Source organism: Hemiscyllium ocellatum, chromosome 1 (assembly GCF_020745735.1).
Source record: "Hemiscyllium ocellatum isolate sHemOce1 chromosome 1, sHemOce1.pat.X.cur, whole genome shotgun sequence".
Lineage (NCBI taxonomy): Eukaryota > Metazoa > Chordata > Chondrichthyes > Orectolobiformes > Hemiscylliidae > Hemiscyllium > Hemiscyllium ocellatum.
The window spans coordinates 44,768,754-44,789,261 of record NC_083401.1 but is presented as its reverse complement, the minus strand read 5'-3'; the positions used below and the strand labels follow the sequence as shown (position 1 = coordinate 44,789,261).

Sequence of the window (20,508 nt, the reverse complement as noted above, 5' to 3'; positions counted from 1 at the left end):
AGGCAGCATCCAAGGCGCAGGAGAATCCATGTTTCGGGCATAAACTCTTCATCAGAAATGCTTTTCTAGCACCACACTCGTGACTCTGATCTTCAGCATTTGCAGTCCTCACTTTCTCCAATGGGGTCATGTGCCCATTGAACATTTGCTGAGAGGTTGGCATCTGGTGTACAACGTGGAGATTCTTTGGAGCAAGTCACCAGGTACTTGCTCTGACTTCTAGAGAATGATTGACATCTGTTTGCTCATTGTGAATGGCAGGATAGAAAGCTGCATCATCATGAGGCTCAATGTGCAGTTACTATGACGGTTATCAATCAATAATCCCCCTCAGTAGGCAATGAGTTGCTGCCTAGTGAGAATATTGTCTCGATATCCAAAAGTTAGTTAAAAACATTTACTAAGTTGCTCCTGATATCATGACAGGTTTTAAGGTGGTATGACTAAACAATCTGAACCTCAATCAACATCACAAAAATAAATATTGGCCAGGAAATTAAGGAGAACTCCCCTGCCATTCTTTGACACATTGTCACAGGGTCTTTTACCTGCCACCATTCAGCAAATAGACCCTCGATTAATGTCCTGTTCAACAGCTTCAACAATGCAGCACCACCTCAGTCTTGCACTGCAGTGTTAACCAAGATTTATGTCCTCAAGAATTGGAGCAATGTTTGAGCCTACATGTTTCTAACTGAGAAGACTGAATACTGCTGATTCAGCCACAGTGCTTACTATTTTCAGATTTTATCTCCATTTTGTTTTTTCCTGCCAGATAAAGGAGGGATGAAGAGATACATGCATTTTTAGCATCCCTGTCAAATGCTTTTCTGTTCCTGAAACACTACTTTCTTCCCCATGATGAGATCCCCATAATTGGTCATACATCCCACATTAGACAACCTTCCTGTCACATGGTAAATGGCCAAAACACTATGTTGCTTTGGAAAATCCAACACAACCAGAATTCCATTGCCATCCATGAAATCTCAGCCCAATATTGAGACAATTGCTTGAAGTCAATGATGTCCTTCATCAGAACTGGAAGATGTTTGAGATCTTTGTATGTTACTTATTCTTGGCATCTGAGCTTCATTAGCAAGGACAGTGGAGATTGTACCTTATAAATGGTGAACTGGCTTTTAGGGAAGAGTCAGGAAGAACAATAATCACCATAGATGATCCAGCCTCCGACCTGCTCTTGGTAGCCACTGTATTTATTTGGGTAATCCAGCATGGGTTTGGTCAATGATAACCCCTCGTATGTTGATTGTGGGGATTCAGTGGGTAGTAATGCCATTGAATGTAAAGATGCAATGGTTAGATTCTCTCTCGTTGGAAACATTCATTGTCTGGAACTTGTGTGATACAAATATTACTAACCACTTATCAGACCAAGCCTGGATACAATCTTGCTGCATCAGTAACTGTGGCATTGCAAATGGTTCTGAATATTGCACAATTATCAATGAGTCAACCTTGCACCCTAATTTCAATGGGAGTTTTTTTCTGGGTCTTAGTAATCACCTAGTTTCCTTTAGGTAAAGCTTTGATCAAACCTAAGTCCTGACATCTACGTTATGGTTGTGTTACTTGACCCTTATTAATTGATGAATATTTAATTGCTGCAAGTGAATATAATGGAACTAAATGAGGCAATTAAAGTGACAAAAGTTGCTGTTCATTGAATTATACTGCACTTGTGTGCTTCATAAAATTATCTGCAAGTTACATGCCCTGCAGATACCTTTCAGGTCCTGTACTCTGGAAGTGATAAGTAACTGATAACTGGATAATTCCTCATTTGACTAACATAATTCAGGGTCTCTGTAGCTTTATATGCCCAGAAGGTTCAAATCTCTTTTTTTTATCGAGTTTTATGAATCATTTTAAACACAGGCAACAGAGGGGAGCAGCTTGGACTCTGAATACCAGTGATGACTCAGATTAAACATGTCAGAAGAAATTTTCTTGCTGGGAATGTTTTTTTTTGTCCTTGTTTGTCAAGTTATCATGTTGTGAGATGAACAGTGAGTAACCATACCAACCTTTCCCCACTGACTCCACGTCAAAGAAGTGAAGTTGGCTGTGGAAATCTGAGCAGTTTGTGCAATTAGTGGGCAGGTTTTGTCATCCTCATTGCAAACCTGTATTTGTATGATATTTCAAATGCAAATAAACTTTGCCACATAGTTTCACAAAATACACCAGAGAGTGGAGAAAGTGTGCATAAATGAGATGACCATAGGGATGCTCAGAGCAGACTCATTTGAAATGCTGTGTAAAGAAATTGAAACATCACAAGTGGGAGTGTGTGGGTTCAGGATGGTTGAAAACATCAAGATTGAAGTTGGAGCAAAGAAATGAGATTCAAAATAACAAAACACACACAGATATATAAAGCTGGAGGGTGTTGTACAGAATGCAGAGATACATTCACTTGACGACAAGAATTTGAACTCCAGAATTGGGGATTCTAAAAGAAGGGGCACTAACTAAAAATTAGGGCCAGGCCATTGAGGAGAGATGTTAGTAAGTACATCTACATACAAAGGGTGGGAGACACTTGGAACTCTCTTCCACAAAAGGCAATAGACGTTGGATCAGTTATTAATTTTAAATGTGAAATAGATATTTTTTTGTTAAGCAAAGGCATTAAGGGATATGGGCCAAAGGCATGGAGTTAGGTCACAGATCATGCAGCGATCTCGAAGGAGGGTGCCTGTAAACAGAAGGGTGGATTGAAGTGTGTATACTTCAATGCCAGAAGTATAAGAAATAAGGTAGGTGAACTTGCAGCGTGGGTTGGTACCTGGGACTTCGATGTTGTGGCCATTACAGAGACGTGGGTAGAACAGGGACAAGCATGGCTGTTGCAGGTTCCAGGGTTTAAATGTTTTAGTAGGATCAGACATGGGGGTAAAAAAGGGGGAGGTGTGGCATTACTTGTCAAAGATAGTATTACAGCAGTGGAATGGACGATGGAAGAGGACTTGCCATCTGAGGTAGTTTGGGCTGAGGTTAGAAATAGGAAAGGTGAGGTCACCCTGTTAGGTGTTTTCTACAGGCCTCCTAATAGTCCTAGAGAAGTAGAGGATAATATTGCGAGGATGATTCAGGGAAAGAGTGAAGGTAGCAGGGTGGTTGTTATGGGGGACTTTAACTTCCCAGATATTGACTGGGAGAGCTATAGCTCGAGTTCATTAGATGGGTCGGTGTTTGTCCAATGTGTGCAGGAGGGTTTCCTGACACAATATGTAGACAGGCCAACAAGAGGTGAGGCTATACTGGATTTGGTTCTAGGTAATGAACCAGGCCAGGTGTTAGACTTGGAGGTAGGTGAGCACTTCGGGGACAGTGACCACAACTCGGTGACTTTTACTTTAGTGATGGAGAGGGATAAGTGTGCGCCGCAGGGCAAGAGTTATAGCTGGGGGCAGGGAAATTATGATGCAGTGAGGCATGACTTAGGATGTGTGGATTGGAAAAACAGGCTTCAAGAGAAGAACACTAATGAGATGTGGGGATTGTTCAAGGAGCAGCTACTACGTGTCCTCGATAAGTATGTACCAGTCAGGCATGGTGTAAAGGGCCTTGTGAGGCAGCCGTGGTTTAGTAAGGAATTGGAATCCCTTGTGAAAGGGAAGAAGGCGGCATATGTAAAGATGAGGCGTGAAGGTTCAGTTGGGGCGATAGAGAGTTATAAGGTAGCCAGGAAGGATCTAAAGAGAGAGCTAAGAGAAGCGAGAAGGGGACATGAAAAGTCTTTAGCTGGTAGGATTAGGGAAAACCCAAAGGCTTTCTATAGGTATGTCAGGAATAAAAGGATGACTAGGGTAGGTATCGGTCCAGTCAAGGATAGTAGTGGGAAGTTGTGTGTGGAGGCGGAGGAGATTGGAGAGACACTAAATCAATACTTTTCATCAGTATTCACTCAGGAACAGGACACTGTTGCTGATGTGAATATGGAGTCACAAATGATTAGAATGGATGGCCTGGAAATATGCAGGGAAGAGGTTCTGGGAATATTGGAGAGGATGAAAATAGATAAGTCTCCTGGGCCTGATGGCATTTACCCTAGGATCCTATGGGAAGCTAGGGAGGAGATAGCAGAGCCATTGGCCTGGATTTTTATGTCGTCATTGTCAACGGGAATAGTACCAGAGGACTGGAGGATAGCGAATGTGGTCCCCTTGTTCAAGAAAGGGAGTAGGGATAGCCCTAGTAACTATAGGCCAGTGAGTCTGACTTCAGTGGTGGGCAAAGTCTTAGAGAGAATGGTAAGGGATAAGATTTATGAACATCTGGATAGGAATAACGTGATCAAGGATAGCCAGCATGGTTTTGTGAAGGGCAGGTTGTGCCTCACAAACCTTATTGAGTTCTTTGAGAAGGTGACTAAGGAAGTGGACGAGGGTAAAGCAGTAGATGTTGTGTATATGGATTTTAGTAAGGCGTTCGATAAGGTTCCCCATGGTAGGCTAATGCTAAAACTACGGAGGTATGGCATTGAGGATACATTAGAGGTTTGGATTAGGAATTGGCTGGCTGGAAGGAGACAGAGGGTAGTAGTTGATGGACTATGTTCATCTTGGAGTGCAGTTACTAGCGGTGTACCACAAGGATCTGTTTTGGGACCATTGCTTTTTGTTATCTTTATAAATGATCTAGAGGAAGGGCTTGAAAGCTGGGTAAGCAAGTTTGCGGATGACACAAAAGTCGGTGGAGTTGTGGATAGTGAGGAAGGAAGCGGTAGGTTACAGCGGGATATAGATAAGTTGCAGAGCTGGGCAGAAATGTGGCAAATGGAATTCAAGGTAGCTAAGTGTGAAGTCATTCACTTTGGTAGGAGTAACAAGAAGATGGATTACTGGGCTAATGGTAGGCTACTTGGTAGTGTGGATGAGCAGAGGGATCTTGGTGTCCATGTACACAGATCTCTGAAAGTTGCCACCCAGGTAAATAGTGCTGTGAGGAAGGCATATGGTGTACTGGGCTTTATTGGTAGAGGAATTGAGTTCCGGAGTCCTGAGGTCATGTTGCAGTTGTATAAGACTCTGGTGCGGCCTCATCTGGAGTATTGTGTGCAGTTTTGGTTGCCATACTATAGGAAGGATGTGGAGGCATTGGAACGAGTGCAGAGGAGGTTTACCAGGATGTTGCCTGGAATGGTAGGAAAATCTTATGAGGAAAGGCTGAGGCACTTGGGGCTGTTCTCATTGGAGAAGAGAAGGTTTAGGGGAGATTTGATAGAGGTGTATAAGATGATTAGGGGTTTAGATAGGGTCGACACTGAGAACCTTTTACCGCTAATGGAGTCAGGTGTTACTAGGGGACACAGCTTTAAATTAAGGGGTGGTAGGTATAGGACAGATGTTAGGGGTAGATTCTTTACACAGCGGGTTGTGAGTTCATGGAATGCCCTGCCAGTAGCAGTGGTGAACTCTCCTTCTTTATGGTCATTTAAGCGGGCATTGGATAGGCATTTGGAAGTTATTGGGCTAGTGTAGATTAGGTAGGATTCGGTCGGCGCAACATTGAGGGCCGAAGGGCCTGTACTGCGCTGTATCTTTCTATGTTCTATGTTCTATCAGCCATGATCTCATTGAATCATACAACAGTCTCAAGAGGCTGAATGGCTTCCTGCTGTTCCTAAGTTTACACATATGGTCTCTGTCCTTGGGCTCCAGCAAGTTTACTCACACAATTCTCTGCTGCTCATCTCATAATGTATGCATCAAGCCCTTCCAGTGCTTTCCTCTCACTAACCAGCAGCATACGTACTCAGTGCTGCTGGAACATTCTGGGACTCTTGCTGCCACAATCAATCATTGCAAGCCAGGAGCTGCTATTCATTATGTGCTGCTGCCCAATTCCAAAGGACATGGCTCAGAGAGGGGGGGTTGGTAATCCACTTCACTTACAGGGATCAGAAAGTTCTGTTGGAAGACATAGTGAAGAAAAGTGTCATCCTCTTTCCTTACAGGGAGCCACAATACCAGAACCTGCCAGTCTGGTCTGACATTGTCATCTGGGTCACTGTGGTGTCAACAGTCCAGGGGAATACCCAGTAGTGCAACAAGAAAATTAATGACCTTCTTTTCTCCCATTAGAGTAAGTGCCATCATCTTCTCTCTGCTACCTCATGCTCTCTGTAACTCTGCTACTGTACCCACCTGTCAACAATGCTCAAGGCCCACCAGCCTTACTATTACAGGCAGCATGTTCTATCAACCACCCTCACATACCCCAAACACCCCCAGACTTATCACCCCTGCATGGCTTCTGCACATCCTATTTACTCACTCAGGGCTCCTCACTATCTTTCCCCAACCTACACCAACACCAACAGTTGTGCCACCCACTTCCTTCACAACCTCTCCCTTTGGCTCATTCCAGGAGCAAACAGCCCCAATAGGGTAGAGAGAGCCAGAATAGATGGGACAGTGCCCGACACTTGTCTCCTAACCCCCTATGAGTAGAGGACCTTTACCTTAGCTGGAAATGACCGTGACCGCTGATGAGATGATACAGATATCTCCATATCCTGACAACCAAGTGGGATTAATTGTGAGTGTTGAGCTGCCCCTTGCATTACGACCATTGTGAATGTAACCTTACTCACAGGCACCAGTGGCATCTGTACAGTCTCTGTGCTGAAGTCACTGTGCACCTTCATCAGTCAGAGCATTGAGTATAGAAGTTGGGAAGTTATGTTGCAGTTACACAGGATGTTGGTGAGGCCACACTTGGAGTATTGTGTTCAATTTTGGTCACCCTACTATAGGAAGGATGTTATTAAACTAGGAAGAGCGCAAACAAAATTTATAAGGATGTTGCCAGGACTCAAGGATCTGAGTTATAGGGAGAGGTTGGACAAGCTAGGACTTTTTTCTTTAGGTCGTAGGAGACTGAGGAGGGAACCTTATGGAAGTGCATAATATCATGAGGGGCATAGATAGGGTGAATACACTCAGCCTTTTTCCCAGGGTTGGGGAATTGGAGACTAGAGGGCATCAGTTTAGGGTTAGAGGGGCAAGTATAAAAGGGAACCTGAGGGGCAGCTTTATTACACAGAGGGTGATGTGCATTTGGAATGAGCTGCCAATGGAAGTGGGTACATTAACAACATTTAAAAGGCATTTGAACAAATACATGGATAGGAAAGAATTCGAAGAATATGGGCCATGAATATGGGGTTTGAGTGGTGGACACTTTGGTCAGCATGGGCCAGTTTGAGCTGAAGGGCCTGTCTGTGGGCTGTAGGACTCCATGACTCTATGACTCAATAAGAGAGCAGCCTCTCAGGGCATCAGCTCCTCTGCTAACTCTGAGAAGAATCCACAGATCCCCATGAGGAAGCATCAGCAAGGCTACCTCCTACACCCACCTCCTGCAGCTCAGAGACTGACATCTCCATGGGTATCTTCACCAGATTAGGGTGAGGAGCACAAGCTGGTAAACACATCGCTGCTATGTCTCAGCAGCTGGCTGAGGAAGACATAGCCCAGGCCATTGGCACTTGGAGGATTGCCAGAGACCACGTACTTGCTCAGACCCAGGCAGGAGAGCATTCCATGGTGTTGGCTGTTAATTAATTCATTTCAATGCACAAACAGACATATGGGCAGCAGGCAGATATATCGGAGACTCTCAGGAAACTGAAACAAAGGTTGAAGGAAGGTTCATCAATATTATTGATACTGTGCTGCTACCTGACTCTAATCCTGACTCACTGGGACCTGAGGAGAAAGTGAGGACTGCAGATGCTGGAGATCAGAGCTGAAAATGTGTGAAATCCCAGTGAAATCACTGGGACCTGATTCAGATTATCCCACTCAAGTCTTTTGACACACACATACAGCAGGAGATTGTACGTGTGGTAGCAATAATGAAACATTTACCCCATCCGCAACTCCAACCTATGCATTACTAAAAAACAGACAGCATTGCATTCTGGATAATGTGTGGACAGTTTGTAGTCTGAGCTGTGAAGTCAGCAGTTCCTACAACTTGTACAGGCAATGAAATCTTGAAAGGTGATTTGCAAATGAGGTGAATCTTTACAGCTTGCCTGACATTATTTGTGTTTCACAGTTATTATTGAAATTAATCTATAATGATGAATGAGATGATCAAGATTGCTTCTGACCAGGAATTTTAGTCAACACAGTTGGTCAACGCATGATGCCCACATACAAATCATATGATAACAGATGTCTTTAACCTGCATTATGTGAGTCCTTTTCATTGCTGTTGCCTTTTGAAGGACCTCAAATCACACAAATTGATAAAGACATGAGGGGGCACAGATAAGGTGAATAGCAAATGTCTTTTCCCTAGGTTGGGGGAGTTCCAAACTAGGGGGCATAGGCTTAAGACTTCTTACACAGAGGGTGGTGCATATATGGAATGAACTGCCAGAGGAAGTGGTAGATGCAGGTACAGTTACAGCATTTAAAAGACATTTGGACGGTGCATGAAAAGGTTTAGAAAGTTAAGGCCCAAATACAGGCAAATGGCACTAGATTGGGAAATCTGGTCGACATGGACAAGTTGGACTGAAGATGTCGAAAGACTCTAGCCATAACCTCTGCCCCATATGGATGTGGTAGTAGCCAATTTTTATTTCAATTGTGTATTTGCAATTTGGACAAGGGTGAAAGGCAACACAGGAATCATAGCACAACTCATAGGGTTAGCTTCTCAATCTAACTGACCCCTTCCAAAAATTCATGTTCCTTTCTTCCTTTCCCTTCTGGTCAACCCCATCAGCTGTAGTCTTCCCCATGTTAGAGTTTTACAGCATGGACATCACCCTTTGTGTTAGATGCTGGGTTGTGGAAAGTCATTATGATGCCTTCTATATCAGCAGGCTCTATCCGATTTGTTGGTACTAACCAGAGTCAGGTTGGCCGAATAAAGCAGCTTATCTATGATTGTGATACATCCAAAGGAAAAGTACACCGGATACAGAACCCTGATCTTTTCAGCGAGTTACAGTTAATTGATGGAATTATCAGACCGGTTAGGAGTGCTGGATTAGTCAAATATGAAGATGAGAAATTGTAGGTGAAGATTTCTGCAGCAGTGAGGTAAGGTAGGGTTGAAGAGAGGTGAAGTGACTCAAAGAAAATTGAGCAATTATGGTGGCAAATTTGTGGTAGGGTTTTGAACTCAACTCAGGATCAAAAAGGACATTGAATTTGTGATGCAGCAGTTCCCTCCTCAGAAGGTTGCCAGAGAGGATGATGGAATTAGATGCTGGTGTGTAGTGTTTTGACAGGAGCCAGTCATGACAACTTCAGTCTTGCCAATGTTAATTTTAAAGAAAGTTCTTAGTCATCTGTGTTGGTGTAAGATAAATATTGAGTAAGGTGGAACAATATTGGATCATGGAATCTGGTGAAGGCAAGAAATAAAATTGATAAGTTGCAGATGCAGATTGTCATGTGGAATTATAACAGAGGCCTGGCTGAAGCAAGAGCAGGACTGCGTTAAACAGAGTTTTCAAGAAAGAAATAAAAAGCTAAAAGTGATGAAGGTGGTAGAATTGGTTAAAGAGAACACTTCAATGCTGGAGATTGCTCTAACTAGGCCCAAGGAATGGAATAATGCAAGTACATTGCTCAGTATAGTCTACAGATCACCAACCAGTGGGAAGGATGCAATGGAAAAAAATTGCAAAGAAATTACAGAAAGATTCAAGCATTATAGAAAAATTCTAATGAGAATCTTTAATAACTTGAATATAGGTTTGGATAGAGGTACTGTCTAGGGCAGAGAGTGCAAGTATCCTTAAATTCTTTTCAAGAGATTTTTCTGCAGCTGTATATGTCCAGTCCAACAAGGAAGGAGGCACTGCTTAACTGGCATCTGGCAAAAGTGGCAGCTTCACCTGATAAAAGGGCAGTTCTCTGAAAGCTTGCGATTTCAAATGGTCTAGGCAGAGTCAAGGCATATCCCCTCAAAAAGAAAAGGTGGGACAACAAATAGAGAAAGGGGATAGAAATTAAGATAAAGTGTGCTTATGACAAATGTCAGGGAGAAATTATAATTGAGATCCAAGCTAATACAAAATGCTCAGAAAGGACATGAAACAGCAAATAAATGAAGCAAAGAGAGGTTGAGAAAAAAGACTGGCAGCTTTATAAGAAGCAATAAAAGATATTCAGCAATAATGCAGCATGATTGTTATCCTAAACAATGTCTCTGATATCTTAGATAAGAAACTGGAATTTCAAACACAAATGTTCAATTCTGTTTATCTATTCTTTATATTTTCATTTTGTCCTGCATCCACAGATTTTGGAAAGCGAATCCAACATTTCTATTATCCTTCATGTGAAGAAATACTCCCTGATGTTATCCTTGTATGATGGTACTATAGCTTTGGAGGTGTATTTTGTCCGATTTTTTTTTGAAGAGAGGTTATGAGCCATAGATGCCAAACTCTCTCTTCAGAATCAATAAACAGCTTATGAGGTCTTGGGTTTTCTTTTTGAAAAGTTGGAATAGAAGCAGGCTCCCAATGAAACACGGTTTTAGTTTAGCTTTCAGTAGTTGCTGGGGTTTTGAAGTTGGTTGTGGAAGCTGCCATAACTGTCTCTTTACCAAAGTTTCTCTTGTGGTTCTTTCCTTCTGGACTGGAGAAACATCACACCAGGTAAAAGCAATGACTGCAGATGCTGGAAACCAGATTCTGGATCAGTGGTGCTGGAAGAGCACAGCAGTTCAGGCAGCATCCAACGAGCCGCGAAATTGACGTTTCGGGCAAAAGCCCTTCATCAGGAATAAAACATCACACCAATCTATTTATTGAATTTGCCTTCACTAAGGGTGCGTTTCTGGGATGTGACTATATCGGAGCAGTTGCTGTTTAGTAGTTAAATAATATATTATTCTGTTAAGTTTTACAACAAAGTTAAAGTTTATTCAATTCTTCTTTATTTTTATTGTATTTTAACTGAAGGATAAGACTAAAGTGTGTTTTGCTTAAAGCTGAGTAGTGTAATGCATTAAATTATATCTGGAACACAACACCTAATTTTTGCCTTTAAATAAGATAAAGGTTAGGGTCTAGGCTATTTCCTCAATATGTCTGAAGGGGTTTGGACATGCCCTTACGCCTGAACAGCTTTAATTTTAATGCTCCACCAATGAAAACAGTTTTCCTTCTTCTACCCTTAAAAATGATCTCTTCACCTTGAAGGATTCAGATAGATTATCTTTTAATCTTTATACTGAAGGGAATACAAACACAGCCTGTTCAAATCACCCTCATAATTGAAGCCCATCACCATTCAGATCAGTCTGCCCTGCTCCCTCTGTAAAGCCAACACATGGTTCCTGAGTTGTAGTTCCAAGAAACCAATCTAAAACCGAAAGGACAGCAGATACTGTGATTCGGAAGCAAAATGAGAAGTTGCTGGAAAGGCTCAGCAGATCTGGCAGCATCTGTGAAGAGAAATCAAGGTTAACATTTTGGGTCCAGTTACCCTTTCTCAGAACTCGTCTGAGGAAGAACACTTCTGAGGAAGGGTCACCAGACCCAAAACGATAACGTTGATTTCTCTCCACAGGTACTGCCAGACCTGCTGAGCTTTTCCAGCAACTTCTCTTTTTATTTCAAATGCTTTGTCTAGTTGGGATCTAACTGGGATCTTTATATAATGAATATGATGTACAATCAATCTGCAAGCATGAAAACGATTAGGATCAGAATGTCTGTGACATCTGGCAAAAAGAACCTCTTCTTCCAGTCTTGAAAAGGAGATATGATTTTACACAAAGAGAAAATTTGTCACAACAACATCAAAGCAAAGCCTGATCCTGGAAAGGGCAGTTCACATGACTCACTGTTCAAGGAATAGGAAAGAGCTTTTTTGAATATTTTGGGGAGCTTATTTATAACAACTTGATTTTAATGATAAATCAAGCTTAAAGCATAAAGAATATAGACCAGCATAAAATCTAATTCATTAGGAAGCAGAGTCAGTGGAACGCTACTAAGTTTATAACACTGAAACAACCAAATGATCAGTGTCAAAATTTATGCTCTTACATGAACTTCCTCCCTCATATCTTGACCTAACCTTATCAACAAATTCTTATGCGTCCCTTTCCCTCACTGTTTAGAAAAATATGAGATCAACATTTACTGAACTTTCATGTTATTTTGTTATATTCATTCAGAGGGCGTGAGCATTACTGGGTGAAATGGTATTTGATGCCTTTCCCTAATTGCCCTTAAGAGGATGGTGGTGAGCTGCCTTCTTAAAGCATTGCAGCCCATGTGGTGTGAGTGCAATCATAATGAATACTAAAGTAATAAAAATACTAAAATACCAAAGGGACAATGATAAAGTTCCAGGTCAGGATGTTGAATGACTTGGAGAGGAACTTGCAGGTGATGATATTTCCATATATCTGCTGCTCTTGTCCTTCTAGATGGTCGAGGCCCTAGATTTGGAAGATGCTGTCAAACGAACCTTGGTGATTTGTACACTGCTGCCACTGAGCATCTAATCTATTCACTTTAACTCTTCGTCTATTAGGCGGGTTTCATAATCCCTGGATCAAGGGTTTTCACCTAAGTTCAGTCATGAAATAGCTATTATCATATATTTATTGGCCCCTCATTTTAGGTTCTGTATGTCTACCTATGAAACAATCTCATAATTTTAAAGCCTTTAATACCTCTAGCATCATGTATGAGACTGAGTCAACCCTTCCTTCATCAAAGTTATGTCTTACTGACAATAGAATTTTCTTTGTAGATTTTATATAAAACCATAAGTAAATGGAGGTCCTCACTTTTCTGTTTCGGTCCTGACAGTTGTATTTATTGAAGGCATGATAAAACATAATGTTATGAGTGTCTGTGCTACTCTAAGTACACAAGTAATCACCTATTTATCTGTTAGTATGAGCATGTGTAATATACTCAGTGTTTGGTCAGATTTCCTTAAGCTAAAACATTAGCTCTTTTTCTCTCCACAAGCTACCTGGCTTGCTGAGTTTTTTGTTCTTAGTTTGTTCTTATATCAATTCAAGTTTGGTTGTCCCTGTGATTGCAAGAAAGACAATTTATATCAAGAACGATAAAACTTCCTGCTCTCTGATTCTTTACCCCTCTTCTCACATCTTTGCCTGCTCTGTATGGCTTCTGCTCTTTCTTCCAGGGAAGGTCAGCTAGGACATCTATGCTTGGAAGCAACTGGTTTGTGCAAATATCATGAACTCACCAAAATTGTATTTAAACATCATCACATGACTCCCTGCAGGCTTCTGAAACAATGAACAATAAAACAATGAAAGGCACCTAATTGCAACAATAATAGAAGAAGGAAACCAGCAACAAATCTGCAGGAAGTTAATGATCCCCTGAAATAACACTGGTAGGGGATCTCACTTTCTCACCTGGGCAGTGCATTGTTATATGAGATCGCTGCAATTTCAAACCCCACAATGATATCCCTGCTGTCTACTCAATGTTGTCCACTCAAGAACATAGAACGGTACAACACAGTTCAGGCCCTTCGGCCTTTACTATCATCCATCTGCTTATTCAAGAATCACTTAAATGTCCCTAATGTGTCTGACTCTAATGATTGACTTCATTGTAAGTATGAATTGCATATTTCCAGCACATATTAAATGTGTGCTTGCTAAACGAAACAGTAAACTTCACAATAGTATAGGGAAAGGGTAAAATAATGTTTATTTGTAATGCCTGAGAGATTGTGGGCACTGTGTCAAGATGGCATATGCGTACTGTCAGTGCAGAAGTGGACACAATGCCTCAGATACCATTTTATGGGACCTGTACCCCTCAAAATAGCAAATATCTAGTCTGGATTTGTCCCAGCATCTTTGTTATTTATGGCATTAAAATCTACTGACTATCATCTGGTGGGTGATTTCATATCATGTATCCCAATTATTCATTAGGTATCCACTGACAACTTTCATCTGAAGTGTTGTAAAAATATGTTTTCAAATTTGTTTAAATTTGCTGCAGGAATCAGCTGACAATTCTCAGAACATGTTACCACAGACTCCAGAAACTGACAATTAAGTGACACTGAGGGATTGAACACTCAGTATTTGCCATACAGCCAAAGCATAACATCAGATAAAAGCCTCATTAAAATGGTGCCATCAGGAGTAAGACCAACAACAGACGTCCCACTGGAAACAAATCAGTCCTTGTCACAATTGAGCTAATCAGTCTATAGTTATCACAGTCTAACTAACTAGTAAGTAACCGTGTGTTTTAAGTGACATTATTGTTTTCAAGTTTAAAACTTTCATGATAAAGCTGTTGGATTTGTGGTGAAATTGGGTCCATTGTAACTCTTAATCCCCCAAACACTAAAAATAAATGTTCTTCTGTAAATCTTTTCCTGAAACCATTTTTACCACTGCATATTTTGGATTTGTTTTTAATACTCATAAAATACTCGAGATTCCACATTGACATGTTAATTGATGGAGTGCTTTTTTAAAAAAATCATCCAGTCAATAAACAACACTGTATTTGCATAAAACGAATAACTTCCATCAAGATGAGAAAATGAAAACAATGACTACATACAACAATCCACTAAAACCAGCCATGAGTGACTGGCTTTCTATGAGTACGTATCCCTTGCTCTCACATGTTTATCAGCAATATGTTTTCATTTGAAACCAGTCAGTAAGACATTCAGGAGACTACACCCAAGTGAGATGTGAAAAGAATGAATTAGCTTCATGTGATAATTTCAGCTAAGTCATTTTCAGATTCAGATATAAATTAAAAATCAGTCTCTGACATAGAATGAACAAATTTCATGTAGGTTAGATTGTGATGTTAAGCAGCGAATGAGCTGAAAATGTGTTGCTGGTTAAAGCACAGCAGGTTAGGCAGCATCCAAGGAACAGGAAATTCGACATTTCGGGCCAGAGCCCTTCATCTGCTCGAAGTTTTTAAGCAGCGAATGATCTGGTAATGGCAATTATCTGTCAATCAGTTGAAACAGCTGGCATCACTTATTGGAGCAGGAAGAGAAAACTAACTAGTGACTAATCAGAAGCTTAATATAAGATACTGATTAATCAAACTGATTGGGCAGTGAGGGTGCATAACCAAGAGGTTGGGCTTAGAAGGCATAGAGCCAGTCTATCTGCACAATGCTATTAGAACCATAAGACATAGGAGCAGAATTAGACCATTGGGCCTATTCTCTCATTTGATCATAATTGAATGCCTTCACCCTGTAACTCTTGATTCTCTTATTAATCAAGACCCTATCTATCTCTGTCTTAAATTTATTTATTCACAGACCTCTGCGGCAACAAGTTCCACAGATAAACCACCCTCTGGCTGAAGAAATTCCTCCTCATTTCAGTTCTAAAGGGATATCCCTTCACTCCTCCAGGTGGAAACATCTTCTCTAAATCTATTCTACCAGGCCTCTCTTCTGTAAGTTTTAATCAGATTTCCCTTCTCATCCTTCCAAACTGCATTGAGTACAGATCCAGAGTCCTCAACCACTCCTCATATGATAAGTCCTTCCACCAAGGTAATTTTTGTAAGCCCCCTATAGACTCCTCCAATGCGAGCACATCCTTCCTCATATACTGGACCTAGAACTTCTCACAATATTCCAAATGGGGGCTGTCCAGAGTTACATACAGCCTCAGCCATAAACCCCTGCTTTTGTATCCTAGCCCTCTCAAAATGAATGCCATCATTGCATTTGCTTTCCCAACCATCAACTGAATCTACATGTTAACCTGAAGAAAATCCTGAATGAGTCTCTTTTTCATTCAGATTTCTGATATCAAAATAGTCCGTTCCTCTATTCTTCCCACCAACGTGCGTAGCCACCTACCCTGGAACAGGCAATTCTGGATTTGGTGATCTGTAATGACGCACACTTGATTAGGGACCTTAAGGTGAGGGATCCCCTAAGGAAGTGAGATGAGTAGGAGTTTCTTCATCCATAGGATAGTGAGTCTATGGAACTCACAGCCGCAGAGGGTTGTGGAGGTCAAGTTCTTGAGAGTATTTAAGACAGAGATAGATAGATTCTTGATGAGTAAGGGGAACAAGGGTGAGGGGAAGATGGTTGGAGAATGGGGCTGAGAAACATATCAGTCATGATCGAATGGTGGAGCAGACTCAATGAGCCGAATGGTCTAATTTTGCTCCTATATCTTTGCCTCTACCGCAAGTTTCTTCAAAAAAAGCCATCTTGTAGACATTCCATGAATACCTTTTCTTGAAATACGCTATTAACTGGTTTTCCCAGTCCACCTGCATATTGGAGTCCACCACGATTATTGTACTTTTGCCTTTCTTACATGCTTTTTCTATCTTCTGATTTATTTTCTTCCCCATATCCTGACTTCTGCCAGTAGGCCTGTACATAACTCCCATTAAGGTCTTCTTTCTTTTGCAGTTCTTCAATGCACACCCACAGATTCTACTCATTCCAACTCTACATCACTTCTTGCTACCAATTTAATTTCATTTCTTACTAATAAAGCATCCCTGCCCCCTCTGCCCATCTGCCTGTCCTTTCGATAATACATGTATCCTTGAATATTTAGTTCCCAGTCCTGATCTCCTTACGTAAAAAATGAGGTCTGCAGATGCTGGAGATCACAGCTGCAAATGTGTTGCTGGTCAAAGCACAGCAGGCCAGGCAGCATCTCAGGAACAGAGAATTCGACGTTTCGAGCATGAGCCCTTCATCAGGAATAAGAGAGAGAGAGAGCCAAGCAGGCTAAGATAAAGGGTAGGGAGGAGGGACCAGGGGGAGGGGCGATGGAGGTGGGATAGGTGGAAGGAGGTCAAGGTGAGGGTGATAGGCCGGAGTGGGGTGGGGGCGGAGAGGTCAGGAAGAGGATTGCAGGTTAGGAGGGCGGTGCTGAGTTGAGGGAACCGACTGAGACAAGGTGGGGGGAGGGGAAATGAGGAAACTGGAGAAATCTGAATTCATACCTTGTGGTTGGAGGGTTCCCAGGCGGAAGATGAGGCGCTCCTCCTCCAGCCGTCGTGTTGTTGTGTTCTGCCGGTGGAGGAGTCCAAGGACCTGCATGTCCTCGGTGGAGTGGGAGGGAGAGTTAAAGTGTTGAGCCACGGGGTGATTGGGTTGGTTGGTTCGGGCGGCCCGGAGGTGTTCTCTGAAGCGTTCCGCAAGTAAGCGGCCTGTTTCACCAATATAGAGGAGGCCACATCGGGTGCAGCGGATGCAATAGATGATGTGTGTGGAGGTACAGGTGAACTTGTGGCGGATATGGAAGGATCCCTTGGGGCCTTGGAGGGAAGTGAGTGTGGAGGTGTGGGCGCAAGTTTTACATTTCCTGCGGTTGCAGGGGAAGGTGCCGGGGGTGGAGGTTGGGTTGGTGGGGGGTGTGGATCTGACGAGGGAGTCACGAAGGGAGTGGTCCTTGCGGAACGCTGATAGAGGAGGGGAGGGAAATATATCCTTGGTGGTGGGGTCCGTTTGGAGGTGGCGGAAATGGCGGCAGATGATACGTTGTATGCGGAGGTTGGTGGGGTGGTAGGTGAGAACCAGTGGGGTTCTGTCTTGGTGGCGGTTGGAGGAGCGGGGCTCAAGGGCGGAGGAGCGGGAAGTGGAGGAGATGCGGTGGAGGGCATCGTCGATCACGTCTGTGGGGAATCTGCGGTCCTTGAAGAAGGAGGCCATCTGGGCTGTGCGGTGTTGGAATTGGTCCTCCTGGGAGCAGATGTGGCGGAGACGAAGGAATTGGGAATATGGGATGGCATTTTTACAGGGGGCAGGGTGGGAGGAGGTGTAGTCCAGGTAGCTGTGGGAGTCAGTCGGTTTATAATAGATGTCTGTGTTGAGTCGGTCGCCCGAGATAGAAATGGAGAGGTCTAGGAAGGGGAGGGAGGAGTCTGAGATGGTCCAGGTGAATTTCAGGTCGGGATGGAAGGTGTTAGTAAAGTTGATGAACTGTTCAACCTCCTCGTGGGAGCACGAGGCAGCGCCGATACAGTCATCGATGTAGCGGAGGAAAAGGTGGGGGATGGTGCCAGTGTAGTTGCGGAAGATGGACTGTTCCACATATCCTACGAAGAGGCAGGCATAACTGGGGCCCATGCGGGTGCCCATGGCAACTCCTTTAGTTTGGAGGAAGTGGGAGGATTGAAAAGAGAAGTTATTCAGGGTGAGGACCAGTTCAGTCAGCCCCTCCCCCTGGTCCCTCCTCCCTACCCTTTATCTTAGCCTGCTTGGCTCTCTCTCTCTCTTATTCCTGATGAAGGGCTCATGCTCGAAACGTCGAATTCTCTGTTCTTGAGATGCTGCCTGGCCTGCTGTGCTTTGACTAGCAACACATTTGCAGCTGATCTCCTTACAGCCATATCTGTGATGCCCAAAATATCGCACCTGCCAATTTCAATCCACGCTATATTTACCTTGTTTCGTGTTTTGTGTGAATTTAAGTGCAACCTCTCCGCGCTGCTTAGACTGACACCCCCACCCATTCTCATAGTTGTCCCCTTATCTGCTGTGCCTGAAGCTAGATTCTGGATATTTCTGACCTATTGCTTGTTCTGAAATCTTTCATAACCTCGGCTGAGCCCTTTACACTTTTAAATGTTTCCAGAAAATCAATGGAACTGAATCCACTTCCCAAACTATTTAGTTTAAAGCACTATCCAAAGCCCTAGTTATACTCTAGTTACCATAGTCCAATTGGATTCAGGTAGAGCCCATCCCATCAGAACAGCTCCCTCCTTCCCCTGTCCCATGAATTCGAACCTATTTCTCCCATACCAAGCTTTGGGTCAGATGTTTAACCTCTTTAATCTTGTTGAGCCTGTGCCAATTTTCTCGTGGCTCACACAGTAATTCGGAGTTTATTAACATTTTATAATCTGCACCATTGTATGGTCTGAGTCAGAAGGAAAGTAATTTCTAAATAAAAACACACCCTGAAATGAAACATTCTGCTCTTCAAATAAAATTTTCATCCAGTGGTTAACAGCAATGAGAAGCTATTCTTCAGCCTGTCAGACTGAGCACAAAATAATTTACATTTTTTTGAGCAGTAGTTTCCACGCACAGGTGATTTTTTGAGTTAAGCACCCGCATGGACTTTTGCAATGAGAGTGAATATCTCATTTATTACACTTACATTTTAAATTAGATGTTTGTACAGCTTTAAACCGGTCAGTGAACAATTAAACGTGAGTTACGTAACTACAAGTTTTGTTATAAAAGAGGTATTGTTTGGTTTCACATTCTCAACTAACAAGTAAGACAACATTGCTTAAGCTAGGACTCATTGTGAAGTATCATAGCTGAGGGTTACACCTCTCTCTTGTTTTGGAATGTTTAACAGAAGACTGAATCCAAGGAAATAGGTTGGCCCTTTAATATGGGTCAGGTTTCAATTGTCAGCCAACGCATTAGTTGATGAACTTGCTTTATAATGTCAATTATCGACATGCTAAGACACAGGCACACCTCTCATTCTCATTCCTTAAGTACAATTTAATATCCAAAAGGCACTGACATTTTTGTGTGTGTGTTGTGATGGGATAAGGATTGATCAAGGCACAGGACTCCCTCAACTGATTAGGAGATACTTCTGTTACTCTATTGAAGGAACCTCAATGCTAACAAATCAAATGGTATTTTATTTCAAATACTCAATGTTACCTTCGGGCTTAGATGCAGTAAAAGCTCCTTCTAATTATCTATAACTTAAAGTCCCATTGTAAACACAATAAGGGATCATGACTCTTTTTTGTCATCCCATCAATTGCACAAGATCAAGCTGAACATCTCAGTTCCTCAAAGTTTAGTTCACGGAATAACTTATGTCTTGTCAGAGCTTGATAATTTTTCCTCACTAGTGAATTACATATGATTGTATGCTAAAGACAAGCTATTGGTAATGATGGTAGTCTTTCAGCAAGAAAGAAAATAACTTTTCAAGATTTATAATACTTTAATATTATAAATTCCAATACTTTAATATTGGTAAACGTAACATAATTTGCATGAAGTAAACCACATACCATGCCTGTCCTTTCATTTATCTCTCACAGCAAAGCAGCAAGAAGAAATTCTAAAAGAGAAAATTCTGGAAAGTCTCAGCAGGACTGTCAGCATCTGTAAGGAGAGAAAAGAGCTGACATTTTGAGTCTAACTGACCCTTTGTCAAAGCTTTGACAAAGGGTCAGTTAGACTCGAAACATCAGCTCTTTTCTCTCCTTACAGATGCTGCCAGCCCTGCTGAGATTTTCCAGCATTTTTTCTTTTGGTTTCAGATTCCAGCATCCGCAGCAATTTGTTTTTTTGAAGAAGACGAAATTCTAGTTGTTTCTTTTTAGGTAAGTTCAAGTCCTGCTTTAACAAACAGCTAAACTACACCCCCTTAAGGTAAACAGCAATCTATTAGCTATAGATTGCTTCAGAAGTTTAACTCACAGATATAAAAAAATCAAAAATAGAAAATAGTCCACTTGATGCCTGC

The 20,508-nt window shown here is 42.1% G+C and overlaps 1 protein-coding gene across 2 annotated transcripts in view; it reads right to left on the bottom strand.

The window, feature by feature from the left end:
• Positions 1-20,508, bottom strand: part of rab27b (RAB27B, member RAS oncogene family) — a 153,969-nt gene that overhangs the window by 64,249 nt on the left and 69,212 nt on the right. The gene's annotated exons all lie outside the window — the stretch shown is intronic.